Genomic DNA, 15,650 nt, shown 5'->3' on the forward strand with positions numbered 1-15,650 from the left:
CAGGAAGGTAAGGGAGGTGGTGTAGCTCTGATATTCAAGGACGACATCAGGGCGGTGCTGAGAGATGATATAGGTTCTATGGAGAATGAGGTTGAATCCATTTGGGTGGAAATTAGTAACGCTAAGAAGAAAAAGTCATTGATAGGCGTAGTCTATAGGCCACCAAATAATATCACATTGGGGCGGGCAATAAACAAAGAAATAACTAATGCCTGTAAAAATGGTACGGCAATTATCATGGGGGGTTTTAATCTACATATAGATTGGTCGAACCAGCTCAGTCAGGGTAGCCTTGAGGAGGAGTTCGTTGAGTGTATCCGTGATAGTTTTCTTGAACAGTATGTAATGGAACCGACGAGGGAGCAAGCTATCCTAGATCTAGTCCTGTGTAATGAGACAGGAATAATTAATGACCTCATAGTTAGGGATCCTCTTGGAAGGAGTGATCACAGTATGGTTGAATTTAGAATACAGATGGAGAGTGTGAAGATAAAATCCAATACCAGGGTCCTGTGCTTGAACAAGGGGGACTACAATAGAATGAGGGAGGACTTGGCTAGAGTAGACTGGAAACAAAGATTTTATGGTGGGACAGTTGACGAGCAGTGGAGGACTTTCAAAGCAATTTTTCAAAGTGCTCAGCAAAAGTATATTCCAGTGAAAAGGAAGGACTGGAAGAAAAGGGGTAATCTGCCATGGGTGTCTAAGGAAATAAGGGAGGCTATCAAATTGAAAGAGAAGGCATACAAAGTGGCCAAAAACAGCATGAAACTAGAAGATTGGGAAAACTTTAAAGGTCAACAGAGAGCCACAAAAAGGGCGATAAAGAAAAGTAAGATAGAACATGAGAAAAAACTAGCACAGAATATAAAGACAGATAGCAAAAGTTTCTATAAATATATAAAACGAAAAAGAGTGGCTAAAGTAAACGTTGGTCCTTTAGAGGATGAGAAGGGGAATTTAGTTATGGGATATGATGAAATGGCCGAGGCATTGAACAGGTATTTTGTATCGGTCTTCACAGTGGAGGACATTAATAACATGCCAGTAATTGACAAAGAGACGAACGTAGGTGAGGACCTGGAAACAATCATTATTACGGAAGAGGTAGTGTTGGGCAAGCTAATGGAACTAAGGATTGATAAGTCTCCTGGCCCTGATGGAATGCATCCTAGGGTACTAAAAGAGATGGCAGGAGAGATAGCAGGTGCACTGGCGATAATTTTCCAAAATTCACTGGATTCTGGGGTAGTCCCAGCAGATTGGAAAACAGCAGATGTGATGCCACTGTTTAAAAAGGGAGGTAGACAAAGGATGGGGAATTATAGACCGGTTAGCTTAACCTCTGTAGTGGGAAAGATGCTTGAGTCTATTATCAAGGAAGAAATAGCAGGGCATCTCGATAGAAATTGTCCCGTTGGGCAGACGCAGCATGGGTTCATGAAGGGCAGGTCATGCTTGACAAATCTTTTGGAATTCTATGATGACATTACGAGCAAGGTGGACAATGGGGACCCAGTGGATGTGGTGTACCTAGATTTCCAAAAAGCCTTCGACAAGGTGCCGCACAAGAGGCTGCTGTATAAAATAAGGATGCATGGCGTTCGGGGTAAAGTATTAGCATGGATAGAGGATTGGTTGACTGACAGGAAGCAGAGAGTGGGGATAAATGAGTGCTATTCTGGTTGGCAATCAGTCACTAGTGGTGTGCCTCAGGGATCGGTGTTGGGTCCGCAATTATTTACAATTTATATAGATGATTTGGAGTTGGGGACCACTTGTAGGGTGTCAAAGTTTGCAGATGACACTAAGATGAGTGGCAGAGCAAAGTGTGCAGATGACTGTGAAACTTTGCAGAGGAACATAGATACATTGAGTGAGTGGGCAAAGGACTGGCAGATGGAATACAATGTTAATAAATGTGAAGTCATTCATTTCGGTAGGAGTAACAGTAAAAAGGATTATTACTTGAATGGTAAAAAGTTGCAGCATGCTGCTATGCAGAGGGACCTGGGTGTCCTTGTGCATGAATCGCAGAAGGTTGGTCTGCAGGTACAGCAAGTAATTAGGAAGGCAAATGGAATTTTGTCCTTCATTGCTAAAGGGATTGAGTTTAAAAGCAGAGAGGTTGTGTTGCAGCTGTATAAGGTACTGGTGAGGCCGCACCTGGAGTACTGTGTGCAGTTTTGGTCTCCTTACTTGAGAAAGGATGTACTGGCACTGGAGAGGGTGCAGAGGAGGTTCACTAGGTTGATTCCGGAGTTGAGGGGGTTGGCTTATGAGTAGATTGGGATTATATTCATTGGAATGCAGAAGAATGAGGGGGGATCTTATAGAAACATATAAAATCATGAAGGGAGTAGATAAGATACAAGTGGAGAGTATGTTTCCACTGGCAGGTGAAGCTAGGACAAGAGGGCATAGCCTCAAGATTAGAGGGAGCAGATTTAGGACTGAATTAAGAAAGAACTTCTTCACCCAAAGGGTTGTTAATCTATGGAATTCCTTGCCCAGTGAAGTAGTTGACGCTTCTTCAGTAAACGTTTTTAAAGCTAAGGTAGATATCTTTTTGAATAATAAAGGAATTAAGGGATACGGTGAGAACGCGGGTAAGTGGATCTGAGTCCACGAAAAGATCAGCCATGATCTTATTGAATGGCGGAGCAGGCTCGAGGGGCCGGACGGCCTACTCCTGCTCCTACTTCTTATGATCTTATGATCTTATGATCTATCTCATTTAGCATGCCACACAACACAATGCAGGGTGTCCTCAGTGTAAAGACAGGACTTTGTCTCCACATGGACAGGTGGATCTGTGACAGCTAGATTATTGAGGCGAGATCACAGTCGGTATTTCCCTCATGTTGGTTCTCTCACCACCTGCCACAGGCTCAGTCTGGCAGCTATGTCCTGCAGGATTCAGCCAGCTCGGTCAGTCATGTTACTACCAAGCTACTGAGACACTCTTATGCTTCACACCATGTGACAGGAAGTGAGAAAGGTTTTAAAAGATTATGATGCTAGTTACTTCCTGATCTTCTTGCTTCACTTTTTCAACAACAATTTGCATTTTCCTAGCACCTCACTTAAAAGAATGTCTTTGATTTCATTACAGGGGAGCAAAGAGATTACTGAGCAATATTGATAAAGGGTAAGGTCAAAATATGGGTCAAATAGATTTTTTTAAGGCTTTGAAGAGAGAAGAAGTGTAACAAGGTGAAGTAGTTCTAGGATTTAAAAAGATGGATACATTGATTGAAGGAGTTGACATTGATGGTGGAGCAGAGAAAGTAAGGAATAACTAAAGATTTGGCATCAGAGGAATGGAGGACATGGTCTCGACTATACAGCTGATGGTGATCACTAAGGTTTGCAGGTGCTATTTCCCGTGATCTGTACTGCTCTTCACCATAAACATCAATGATTTAGATGAAGGAATAGAGAATTGTCTATCCATCTTTGCAGATTAGGAGTCACAGTAAAATGTGTAAACAGAAACTGGAAATTACAAAGGGACAGAGACAGATTAAATGAGTTGGTAAATTTTTGGCAGGTGAAGTGCATTGAAAGGAAGTTTGAGATCATTGACTTTGGATGGAAGAAAGATAAATCAGAACATGTTCTTAATGATGACAGACTAGGAACAGTAATAAAGAGATTTTAGTGTCCATGTACATAAATCACGAAAAGCTTGCGCACAGGTACAAAACAATCAAAAAGGACAATGGAATCACAAGGTGGCTGAAATACAAAGTGAAGGAAATTATAATTTGGTTGCACAGAACCTCGGTGAGATGAATCTGAAGTACTGCATTCAGTTTTGGGCACCACACTTCAGGAAGGATATATTGGTCTTACAGAGGATGTAGTGAAGATTCACCAGAATGATACCAAGGCAAGCAACTTTCTCTGAACAATAAGTTAAACAGAATGACAAGCAATGGAGAGACAATTCCACAATTCAAACCATGCTCTAGAAGTTTGGTATTTCAGTGGTTGAATTGAGAATGAAAATTCTGATCAGCAAAGTTCATGCATGAATATTCTAAGTGCTCATTTTAAGCAGCCATGAGTTAATTATTTTAGGTCAGTCCAAAGAAACATCATACCGACAACAAATAATCCAATTCTTTTGAAGATGTGGAACCATTTATTTTGATGCTTTGTTATGTATTTTTGGTTGTACAGTCATGCAACGTGAAAATCTAATCAGGTAATAAGATTACAATCTGTAAAAAAAAACTCAGTGGTATGCATTCTAACAACATTCTTTCACTGACCTATCCGGCTACAATAACCTGAGACTATAAAAGGTTTACTGTAACAGTACTATAAGCTGATTCAAATTTCACAAACTGTACTCCCCATACATGTATTGGAGTACAAGTTCCACCCACAGAACTGTTAGGATGGTGATTTGTTTCATAGTTTACTCTCTGAAACAATTCAATATGTTATAAGGTCCTGGTGCATTATGAGTCAATATTCCGCAAGGTCTCATGTTATTACTGCAGCATTGAAAAAAATTGCATGAAAGAAAACCCATATGACATAAAAAAGAAAGTATGAGCGAATTGCTCATAGTTTCTAAACACTGGAGTTTAACTAAGGGTGCACTCACACTATGACCGTAGAATTGATGAGAATGCTTCAATTATAGAGTAAGTGCAGCCTGAGGCCAGAGCAGAGCTTGACCTGACACTTTAATGAAGTGGAGTGATACTCCCTGGTAGAAGTAATCTCACTCTGCTTCTTTTTGGAGTAATTTCAGATATTGACACACAATTTACACTCAATGTCCATGCAAGGTCATCTAAACTTTGCATTGACAGTAAACCTGTGAATGTACCATGCTGTTCTCCCTTCGTCAGATACAGGAGAAATGCCGTGAACAACAGATGCCCCTCTACATTGCTTTCATTGATCTCACCAAAGCCTTTGACCTCGTCAGCAGACGTGGTCTCTTCAGACTACTAGAAAAGATTGGATGCCCACCAAAGATACTAAGTATCATCACCTCATTCCATGACAATATGAAAGGCACAATTCAACATGGTGGCTCCTCATCAGAGCCCTTTCCTATCCTGAGTGGCGTGAAACAGGGCTGTGTTCCCGCACCCACACTTTTTGGGATTTTCTTCTCCCTGCTGCTTTCACATGCATTCAAGTCCTCTGAAGAAGGAATTTTCCTCCACACAAGATCAGGGGGCAGGTTGTTTAACATTGCCCGTCTAAGAGCAAAGTCCAAAGTACGGAAAGTCCTCATCAGGGAACTCCTCTTTGCTGACGATGCTGCTTTAACATCTCACACTGAAGAGTGCCTGCAGAGTCTCATCGACAGGTTTGCGGCTGCCTGCAATGAATTTGGCCTAAGCATCAGCCTCAAGAAAACAAACATCATGGGGCAGGATGTCAGAAATGCTCCATCCATCAATATTGGCGACCACGCTCTGGAAGTGGTTCAAGAGTTCACCTACCTAGGCTCAACTATCACCAGTAACCTGTCTCTAGATGCAGAAATCAACAAGCGCATGGGAAAGGCTTCCACTGCTATGTCCAGACTGGCCAAGGGAGTGTGGGAAAATGGCGCGCTGACACGGAATACAAAAGTCCGAGTGTATCAGGCCTGTGTCCTCAGTACCTTGCTCTATGGCAGCGAGGCCTGGACAACGTATGTCAGCCAAGAGCGACATCTCAATTCATTCCATCTTCGCTGCCTCCGGAGAATACTTGGCATCAGGTGGCAGGACCGTATCTCCAACACAGAAGTCCTCGAGGCGGCCAACATCCCCAGCTTATACACACTACTGAGTCAGCGGCGCTTGAGATGGCTTGGCCATGTGAGCCGCATGGAAGATGGCAGGATCCCCAAAGACACATTGTACAGCGAGCTCGCCACTGGTATCAGACCCACCGGCCGTCCATGTCTCTGCTTTAAAGACGTCTGCAAACGCGACATGAAATCCTGTGACATTGATCACAAGTCGTGGGAGTCAGTTGCCAGCGTTCGCCAGAGCTGGCGGGCAGCCATAAAGACGGGGCTAAAATGTGGCGAGTCGAAGAGACTTAGTTGTTGGCAGGAAAAAAGACAGAAGCGCAAGGGGAGAGCCAACTGTGCAACAGCCCCGACAAACAAATTTCTCTGCAGCACCTGTGGAAGAGCCTGTCACTCTAGAATTGGCCTTTATAGCCACTCCAGGCACTGCTTCACAAACCACTGACCACCTCCAGGCGCGTATCCATTGTCTCTCGAGATAAGGAGGCCAAAGAAGAAGTACCATAATAAACTTCTCAAGTTTTTCTCTCCATGTTTATAATAATTTGTTATTCGATTTCTACATTTCTAATCTACTGCAGCTCTCCAGTATCCTCCACTTCACCTGCAAAAAATGTAGTGTTATTTCACATAGTGTGCAGCAATAAAGTGTCAAAAGTTAACTAAAAGGAGGCTGAAGAGACAGTATAATGGTTTGGGATGGCGGGGTGGGGGAAGGTGGGAGGTGATATAATAATAGATTAAAAAAACATATATTTCATCAATTTACCTAAGTTGTGAAAAAATAGAGCAGGGCTGTTTCGTGGAATTGTGGTACCATCCCGTAAATTAGATTTTATTGTAATGAAGGATTGGATGTACCTTTGAAGAGGATCAATGACTTACACACTGAGATATCATTGCAATGCATTTCATTACCAGAGCATTCCAAATATTAGGGAAAAAAAGACAATGCAAAAGTAAAATTCAGGAGGCTGGAGAAATTTATCAGACAAGCAAATGGAGGTGTAAGGGATAATTTTCCCTTGTGGGCACCCAACAGGAGCTGTACACCACAGACACACTGCATCAGTCATTGAAGAAGATCCCATAATTTTCCCCCACCCTTTTGGATGATGTGGGTGCACTGCTGGTTTGGTTTTGTCCTGCCTGGAATGTGTATTTGAAAATTGGTCAGAATATAGGATTTCAGATGTAGAAAAGAACATCCTGGGGGTGAGATGAGGAAGTTCAAAACATAGGATGCTTGTTGTACAGTTAATGATCCTGCATTAAAATGCTTCATTCCTTCCTTAACCTCTCCCTCCATGCAAACTCCTATACCCACAACCATGTCTATCCCCTTGATATTGCCATCTCAGGTGCCCTACTACTCCCATGGTTTCTATCACAGATTAGGTCACCTCTGACCAATTCCTTGTACCCACATCCCGTAACCCCTTTGCCACCCTGACTTCCTTCAGTTTACGCTGCTAGACAAACTCTCCCCCAAGGCACTTATGAACTCCCAACTGCCTAACCTTCAGCTTTTCCCTTTGTCATGCTACTTCTGCAGCTGCCAATCTGTGCAACCACTCCTTCACCTCCACTTTTGATGCCTTTGTCCTCAATAAATCCTTTATTCTCTCCCAGCCTGACCATTCTTCTTGGTATCTTCACGCCTTCAAATCCAAGAAGCCCATGCTTGGGCGTGTCTTGTACTAAATCAGCTGAGCTATCCATCACCAGATCTGGCTGGATCACATCAAACACCATCAGGCCCCACATTAAGCTGCCGAAAGCACCTACTACTCCAGGATTACTGTGGAGAGCTAAATTAACTCTCAGCTTTTTTCCTCTGCGAGCAATCATTTTCTAAAACCCTTATCCCCTGTCTCCTCCACCCTTACATCCAATAACAAGTACTTTTAGTTAATGAATTTCTTTGCTATTAAGATTAAGACCAGCTGCCTCTCCTGCTCCCACTTTTCCTCTCCCCCACTAGCCAAACCTTCCCCCAGACTTTCCTCTACACTAGTCCTTCTCTGTTTTCTCCCCCATCTCCCCTCATATCTTCTTTAATATTATCTAGTCCATGAGACAAATTTCCTGCAACCTTGATCCCTTTCTCATTAAATGATTCACTATCCAACTTCCCTTTATGGCCCCGTGCTAGCTGATATGGTGAATTCTTTCCTTTCCTCAGGTACCATTTCCTCCCCTTTTAAAACACTAGTCATCACCCGCTTCCTCATAAAAACAACCCCTAACACCATCGTCCATAAAAACTACTGCCCATCTCAAACCTCCATTTTTTTCTCCAAAGTCCTTGATCATTCCTGTAATTCCATGTTTGAATCTCTCCAATTGGGTTTCCGCCTGTGCCATAGCACTTAAACAACTGTAATCAAAGTCACAAATGATACCCTCTGCAACTGTGACTGTGGTTCAGTTTTCCTCCTCATGTTCCTCAATCTTTGACATGGACTGTCCTCCTTCAATGTCTTTCATTCATTGTTCAGCTCAATGCAATTGACCTCACATGGCTCCACTCTTACCTATCCAATCATCTCCAGGAATGGCTTTTCTTCCTGCTCCTACTTGACTATTATAATCCTGTTCAGGTTGGACTCTCATTCACTCTACTTGGTAAATTTCACTTCGTCCCAAACCCTTCCGCTCATATCTTATCCCACACCAAGCTCCAATCACCCTTCACCCTGGTGTCGCTGACCTACATTGGGTCTCAATCCTCCAATTTAAAATTCTCACGCTTATGTTTCAATTTTTTAATAGCCTTACCCTTTCTATATCCATATCTTCCTCACAATCTACAAGTGGCCAACCACTTGTTACAACCAGGTGAGAAAGGGTTCTAGGATTCCCTCTCAGCCTTCACCTGGTCTTATTGAAACAGGGTTTAATTTTAAACACACTAGCCAACAGGTTTTCTTAGGTTTAAAGAAAAAAGGTTGAACTTTATTAAACTTAAACTCTAATCCCCTAACCCTAACCCTAATGCCAACATATACATGACATGCCCGCACTGGCATATATATGCAATACACACATGCAGATAGGGACAGAAAAGAGCAGAAGAAATAAAGTGACAAAGTTTGAGGCAATATCTGAAGATGGTTTTGGTTACTGTTCTTCGAGCTCGCTGTAAAGTCCTTGATTGTAGGTAGGTCTTGCTTTTTGTTGGGGCCCAGTATTCTTCTTAAACCTTGTTCGATGTTGGAGACTTTTCTCTCTTGAAGTTCATGTGTCCTTAGTGGGTCCAGGGGCTTGTAAAAAAGAGATGGGAGCAGACAGGAGAGGTCTTCTTACTCCAAGAGCAAACAGTCTTTCTGAGTTCAAACATTCTGTGGCTAGTTTCATAAACCCTGGACCAGCCAGTTAGTCATGTGACAAGCTGAGTTAACCAGTTCTGGCTTTTGTGGATTGTATCACCTTAGCAGACTCTGGAATGCTCTTCCTTACACCTTCAATGTCTGGTAATCAAAATCCATTGTGGGTTGAATGGTCAGGGAATGGTTCTTTGCCTCCAAAAGCACTGTCTGTTAGTATGCAAATATTTTTCTGCTAAGTGTCTGGCAGCCCTTGTAACAGGCCTTCTCTTCTTCCCAGCAACAGTTTAAAATCATTGTTCATATGACAAAATTAATATGCCTCATTCTTGGCAGGTGGGGGCCTGCATGCACACCCCAGACCCATGTCTCCCCTGACCAGAATTCTCAGCTGATAACTAATTATGGCTTCATGCATCCTTCCCTCCTTCCCACTTTAGGTAGCTATGTTTTCAACCGCCTTGGCCTCAGGCTTTGCAATTACCCCACTAACTCTTCCATTTCCCATTCCTCCTTTAAGACCCTCCTTAAGAGCCACCTATTTGACCAAAAATTTAGTCAATCCTCTAAGTAGTTCCTTCTTTGACTTACTGGCTATTTTTATGCTTCCATGAAACACCTTGGAATCTTTTTCTACATGAAAGCTGTGATATAATAAGTTTTGTTGGCATGTGCAAGATGATTAAACATCAGAAGGCCACCTCTGCTAGCTACAACAACTTGCAAAAGCTCATCCAAATTATTACAAACACACTTGTTAAAGTTAAACAACAAAATGAATCAGTTGTTATGATCTTAGTTTTGCATGCAAACCAACTTCTGCATTTGTACACTAAAGAACCAGTTGGTTATCCTGATAGTTGTAAAGAGGAAGTGACCCTTGTTCCATGAGGAAGTTATGAAGTGACTTCCTTTTTCAAGGATATAATACATTCTAAGAACGGTGCACTTTTTTTTGCATTGTGTAGTTTCTTACCAAAAATTACCATCAGGTGAACACGGCTTAATGGACATCCCTTTGTCGTGAAATTGATCAGAAAAATTCCATGGATTAAGGTTGGATGACATCAATTGATTATCAAACACAAACTGCAGAAGCTAACTTTGTGGAAATACTGACAAATACCTATCACACTTAAACCATAAATGACAACATCTGCTACTTATATCCCAATTCAGTAAATATCACTTTTATACCATAAATTATAGCTGATATTTTGGTCCTAAGTCCAGGTCTGCATCCATGCCCAATAGCAATCCTGTGTTATGCAAGAATCACCCGTTGACCTCTTCAGAGTCCTCTCTCAGAAGTTGATATTTGGAATTCACTGAGAGGACAATAGTGGGGGAAATCTTACATGAGTGCAACAAATCACTTGTTGCAAACTTTTAATATACATATCAAAGGACCTGCAAATATAGAATATAGGATACAAAAAATTCAAGCATTGCTGACGATCTAATTTCCCAAGGATGCATTGTTAAAATGTTACATGGTCTGATATACCCAAGGTCTTTACTATGAAAGGTGCTGTACCTGCCTCCTACAGTGGCAAAAACCAGCACACTGTATCTATTCCACGAGGTTAGTTATTGAGGTGCAAGAAGGACCACTGGTTGAAGCATGGAGCAGGATTGAGGAAGAGAAATTACACATGAAACTGGAGGAACTGTAACTTGCTGAAAAAGCCTGTGCATTTGAAAAACAGATAAACATTTGCCAGAATCCTTCCTCCGAGATGCTGCACCAAGCTTAGTAACACTTGGTATTAACATGCCTTGTAAGACAACACTATTAAATTGTGCCGAGTGTGAACAGACTTCCCTTGGCAACTTTGCTTATCCCAGCAATTTTCTTTATCATCTGGGAGGCCAGCTTAGGTCTCCTTTAGCTGCTGAGCCCAAAAATTTGAACCACACAGCATCTACCTACAAGCACACCTTGTTAGTACAGCAATAGTAGTTCCTGCAGTCCTATAAGAGTGGACCAAGCAACTTGTATACATAGGGACATCTGCAAAGGCATCCACAACTCACATTTGAGTGTCTGATCAAGCTTGCAGACCATCATGGAGAGCACCGTCACTTCAGAGATCACTGCAGCAAAGGCTCCCTTGGCCGAGGTTGTAACATTAATAAATTCAATTAATTAATTAATTTTTAAAAATTTGGAATTGAAAGCTAGTCTCAGTAGCAGTGACGATGAAACTGTCATCGATTGTCGTAAAAATCTATCTGGTTCACTAATGTCCTTTAGGGAAGGAAATCTGCCATCCTTACCTGGTCTGGCCTACACATGACTCCAGACCCACAGCAATGTGGTTGACTCTTAACTACCCTCTGGATTCAGTTGCAAGTCAATGAGGGATGACCTCCAACACCCAACATGCCCTCCCAACCGACCACACTTGCCTCACCGAGGCCCGACCGATTACCCCACAGCGAGGCAACCAAAATTTACCTGCCTTCCAGGTTCTCCGACATCTTTACTTCTAGCTGGGCTGTAGGCTGTAGGCCCAGCAGTGGCCACCGCTCCCAGTGGCGTTGCTGGGTCTAGGAGCTGCCAGCCCGCTGATTGGCCAGCAGCACCATTAGGCGGGACTTCCTACCTCAAGCGGGTGGAAATCCCGCCTCAGAACAATTGAAGCCTGGGGACCTGCAAAATATGGGTCGGATCCCCAGGCGAGACGAAAGTGGGTTTGCCACTGACTTTTCAGTCGGTGGCTGGCTCCCATTCGCCTATGGTTAAATCCCAAGGGTAATGGTTTTATCATGTTCTCCATGAAGCCCAGGAGCTGGCAACAAAAGGGCTTTTCACTTTTGTGAACCACAAAGGAATTCATGCTCTTGATGTCCAGCTGTTCTGCAGCCATTGGCAGTGATTCATGCAAGAGGTGTCCACTCCCATGATGCCGACATCTTGTTGCAATTTAACATTCTTTTTGGTAAGGAACAAACTTCACAGGCTGGCTGCTTGGAGACAGCGGCTACAGTCATGGCTGATGAACCTGTTCAAAAATCCAGCAACCCTTGTTGAGATCCAATATACCACCAGCCCTGGCCCAGCCCAAGCACTCAGCAAGCCATCCAGAGGAGTACTGAAACAAGGGTTCCACTGCTTGGATTGATCAGCTGGTAACTCCAGTACATCCTTGCCAGAATGTTGCAGATAATGGTGGTATGGTGACTTTTACAATAACTTTGTGATACAATGGGAAGAATTACTTCTGGCCACAGGTGAAGAGAACTTTCCACCACATAAAGGAGGAGAAATCTGATGACCACAAGATGTAGCAGTGTCAGCCTGCTGTTTCTCAGAAGCATCCATTCAGAACAAGTCCATTTACCCTCCAAGAAAGAACTTTCATCCCTCTGACCACCTGGCTTTGCTGAGTCCACATCTACCACAGAAACAGTGTGCCAACATCATTAAATGAAAAGGACGTAGTGGATAATTTTGGCTTTGTGCAATAATGCTAAATGGATGATTGCGACAGCCCATTTTACATCTCCCTGATTTTTGTTTCCATTGACTTTAACATCTCTTTGACCTAATTCTACCACTCCTATGAGATTCTTCTCCCAGTAGCTGCAGCATGGGAGTGGAAGATTGGGCTCTGATGAGGCACGTGGTTGAGGGGGCTCAGCTGCAGACTGCAGCACCTCAGCTGCTGCCAGGAATTCTAGCCCAGCTTGCTTCGTGGCATCATGATGTGCACTGGCAGGGGAGCAGGCATGCTGTCAATGCAAGATAGGGCAGCATATGCCACTCACACAGTCACTCCCACTGTACTGCATTCCCATTGCTTTGTATGTGAGCAGAATATAAAACATTTATCTGCGTTGTGATTGCAGGTAGAGGAGATGGTGGAGCACAGAGCCAGCTTGGCACCAGATTGAACTTTAATCAAAGATACTAGTGCTGGTGCCACAAAATTTCTCTGGCAGGACTTTAAAAGTCTATTTCTACACTCTTATCTCCATAAAGAAATTAAGAAAGATAGATGGGTTCTGATGAAAGGTCACAGACCTGAAACGTTAACTCTGCTTCTCTCTCCACAGATGCTGACTGACGTGTTGAGTATTTCCAGCACTTTCTGTTTTTATTTAAGAAAGATAGACTTGCGTTTATATAGCACCATTCACTACCTTAGGAAATCCCAAACAGTCAATAAAGTACTTCTGAAGTGTAGTCACTCTTGTAATGTGGGAAGTGCAGCAGCCAAATTGCACACAGCAAGTTCCCACAACAACAATGTGATAATGACCAGACAAATTGTTTTAATGATGTTGATTGAGGGATAAATATTGGCCAGGAATAACTTGTACTCTTCGTTGAAATACTGTCATGTGATCTTTTACATCCACCTGCGAGAACAGATGGGATATCGGTTTAACATCTTATCTGAAAGAAGGCACTTCCAACAGTGTGGCACCCTTTTAGTACAGCACTGCGATTTTTGTATGCAAGTCTCAGGAGTCTTGAGCCCACAACTTTCTGACTCAGAGGTGATAGTGCTACCAACTGAGCCACAACTGATATATATAATGTGTGTTATTAATGATTTTCATGTACTAGTTTTGTTCCCTATATTAACATCTAAAAGCACAGTAATTTGTTTTTCAACTTAAAGCAACTTGTTTCCTGTTTATTCACACTGTATAAAATCATGTATTAAACCATCTTATCGTTAGTGACTAAAATGCAAACCAATGGAGACATTAGAAATAAAACGATGCAACTCAATTTGTCCCCGGTCACAGGAACAGTAAGTATACTTCTTGAAGCCTTTTCCCCACCCAACACCACTGGCACCATTGATTTTATTAGTATTTTCTTATTTTATGGGTCTGCATATGATATATGATAATTATCTAATTGGCATATCCAGTATCATGACATAATTGTAAATTTAGCTGTGCACGATCATATTTGCCCATTGGACAAAGTCTTCAACATCCTCTCTGACCTGTCTTTTTATTTCTCAGTCTGATTCTATTGGATAATTTAACTTCATCTATATACAATTCATCAATGAAAAAACTCCCTCTGAAGTAACATCCAAAGAATCACAGCCATGATCCCTACTGGCCAGAGCAGGAATAACCCTCAATCGTCTTTCCAAATTATCTCTAGATTCAGTACTTGTGTAGAAAGATGTCAACCATTCAAGTAACTGCAGAACAGAGCTTTCCTATTTTGCTTTTGGGTATAACAGTTGTGTTTTCCACCCAAGTTTAAAAGTATAATTAGATTAGTTTGTATTTGTGAAGGATTTAAGCAATATTCTCAGGTGTTTTTTTTAAATAATTTGATTGTTCACAAGAGATGCCAGTGGGGAGAATGGATTCTGTCTCCTGTTCCCCCTCAAGACTTTATGCACCCAATAGTAACATCATCTAATTCCTGGTCAGGTACAGTACATGCTGGACAGAAAGTATATGCGTTTCTACTCTGCCGAAATTATGTGCCTTATGTCTATCTGGGAAGAGCACCCTCTAATGGGTCATTATGTACCTTTTATAATGCAAGCTTAATCCTCACTATTTGAGGCTGCCAAATTCTGCGAGTCATTTAATGCTGAGTTATAGGCAGTTTTGGGCTATGAGTTCATGTGCTACTCCTGCTCAGAGTAGTGGCATCATAACTGCATTAAAAAAGAGCAGCTTCCAGCACACCCACTCCTCATACCTATAAGTCTTAAATTGAGACTGCCTCACTTAGTTCACTTATTTCACATGTGTGTTTAGATGATGCTTTTACAGATAATTACAGAGCTTAGCAGTATACTATTTGAATGGACAGAATTATTTATTGCACCAGAATGCAGTTATGCACAAAATCTCAGTAATTTGTCATTATTCTATATTTTTGAATGGTTCACAGTGACAAGAAACTGAAAAGAAGCAAACATTTCAAACTTACCTGAAGGTTTGAAGACATCAGGAGACTTCCCATTCCCATTTGGTCAGTTCCCTCTAATGCTTTTTTTGGCTGCAGTACTGTTTTACACACTTGTACAGACCCAGTGGGCTGCAGTTTAACCACATCCTTGATTGAGAAGATATTGAAGAGAAACAGTGCTGGGACAATTTGGCATCTACAGTTTGTAAATTTGTGTGATACTTACGCAGTTAAAACAAACAGGAACTGAATACATATATAGCCTCATGTACAGGAAGCAGAGGGTGGAGGCTAGCAACCAGGGGAAAGAGGAGTGGAGTTTACAGTCCTAATCCAATCACATTGCTTTTCATATGATTTTTATGTGATGTGCATCCATTTTTGCAAATGAATGCTTTAGTTTGTATGTTGCAGTGGAGTGCAGTTGTTTAAATATGTTGTGAAATCAAACCTGTGGTTTAAAATCTTTCATTCTACTTTGAAAGCAAGTCAACATTACATCCAGAAAAGCTCATGATGAATTGTTTATTTAACCAGGCCTTTAATGGAGGCACTATTTTCACCCTATATAAAGGGAAGCTCTAATTCATAATTTGGTAACAGTAGTTTGTAAATTTAATCTGGTAAGTGATCATAATAA

General features: G+C 42.0%; 1 protein-coding gene across 2 annotated transcripts in view; it reads right to left on the minus strand.

The window, feature by feature from the left end:
* The window catches only part of pik3r5 (phosphoinositide-3-kinase, regulatory subunit 5), a 112,982-nt gene extending 97,722 nt beyond the window's left edge, over positions 1 to 15,260 (minus strand). For both annotated transcript variants that reach the window (XM_068058063.1, XM_068058060.1), the window contains exon 1: positions 15,032 to 15,260. The gene's annotated coding sequence lies outside the window, so the exon portion shown is untranslated. The remainder of the gene's footprint in view (positions 1 to 15,031) is intronic.
* Positions 15,261 to 15,650: the final 390 nt, after the last annotated feature.

The sequence above is a fragment of the Heterodontus francisci genome, chromosome 26, assembly GCF_036365525.1.
Source record: "Heterodontus francisci isolate sHetFra1 chromosome 26, sHetFra1.hap1, whole genome shotgun sequence".
Classification (NCBI taxonomy): domain Eukaryota; kingdom Metazoa; phylum Chordata; class Chondrichthyes; order Heterodontiformes; family Heterodontidae; genus Heterodontus; species Heterodontus francisci.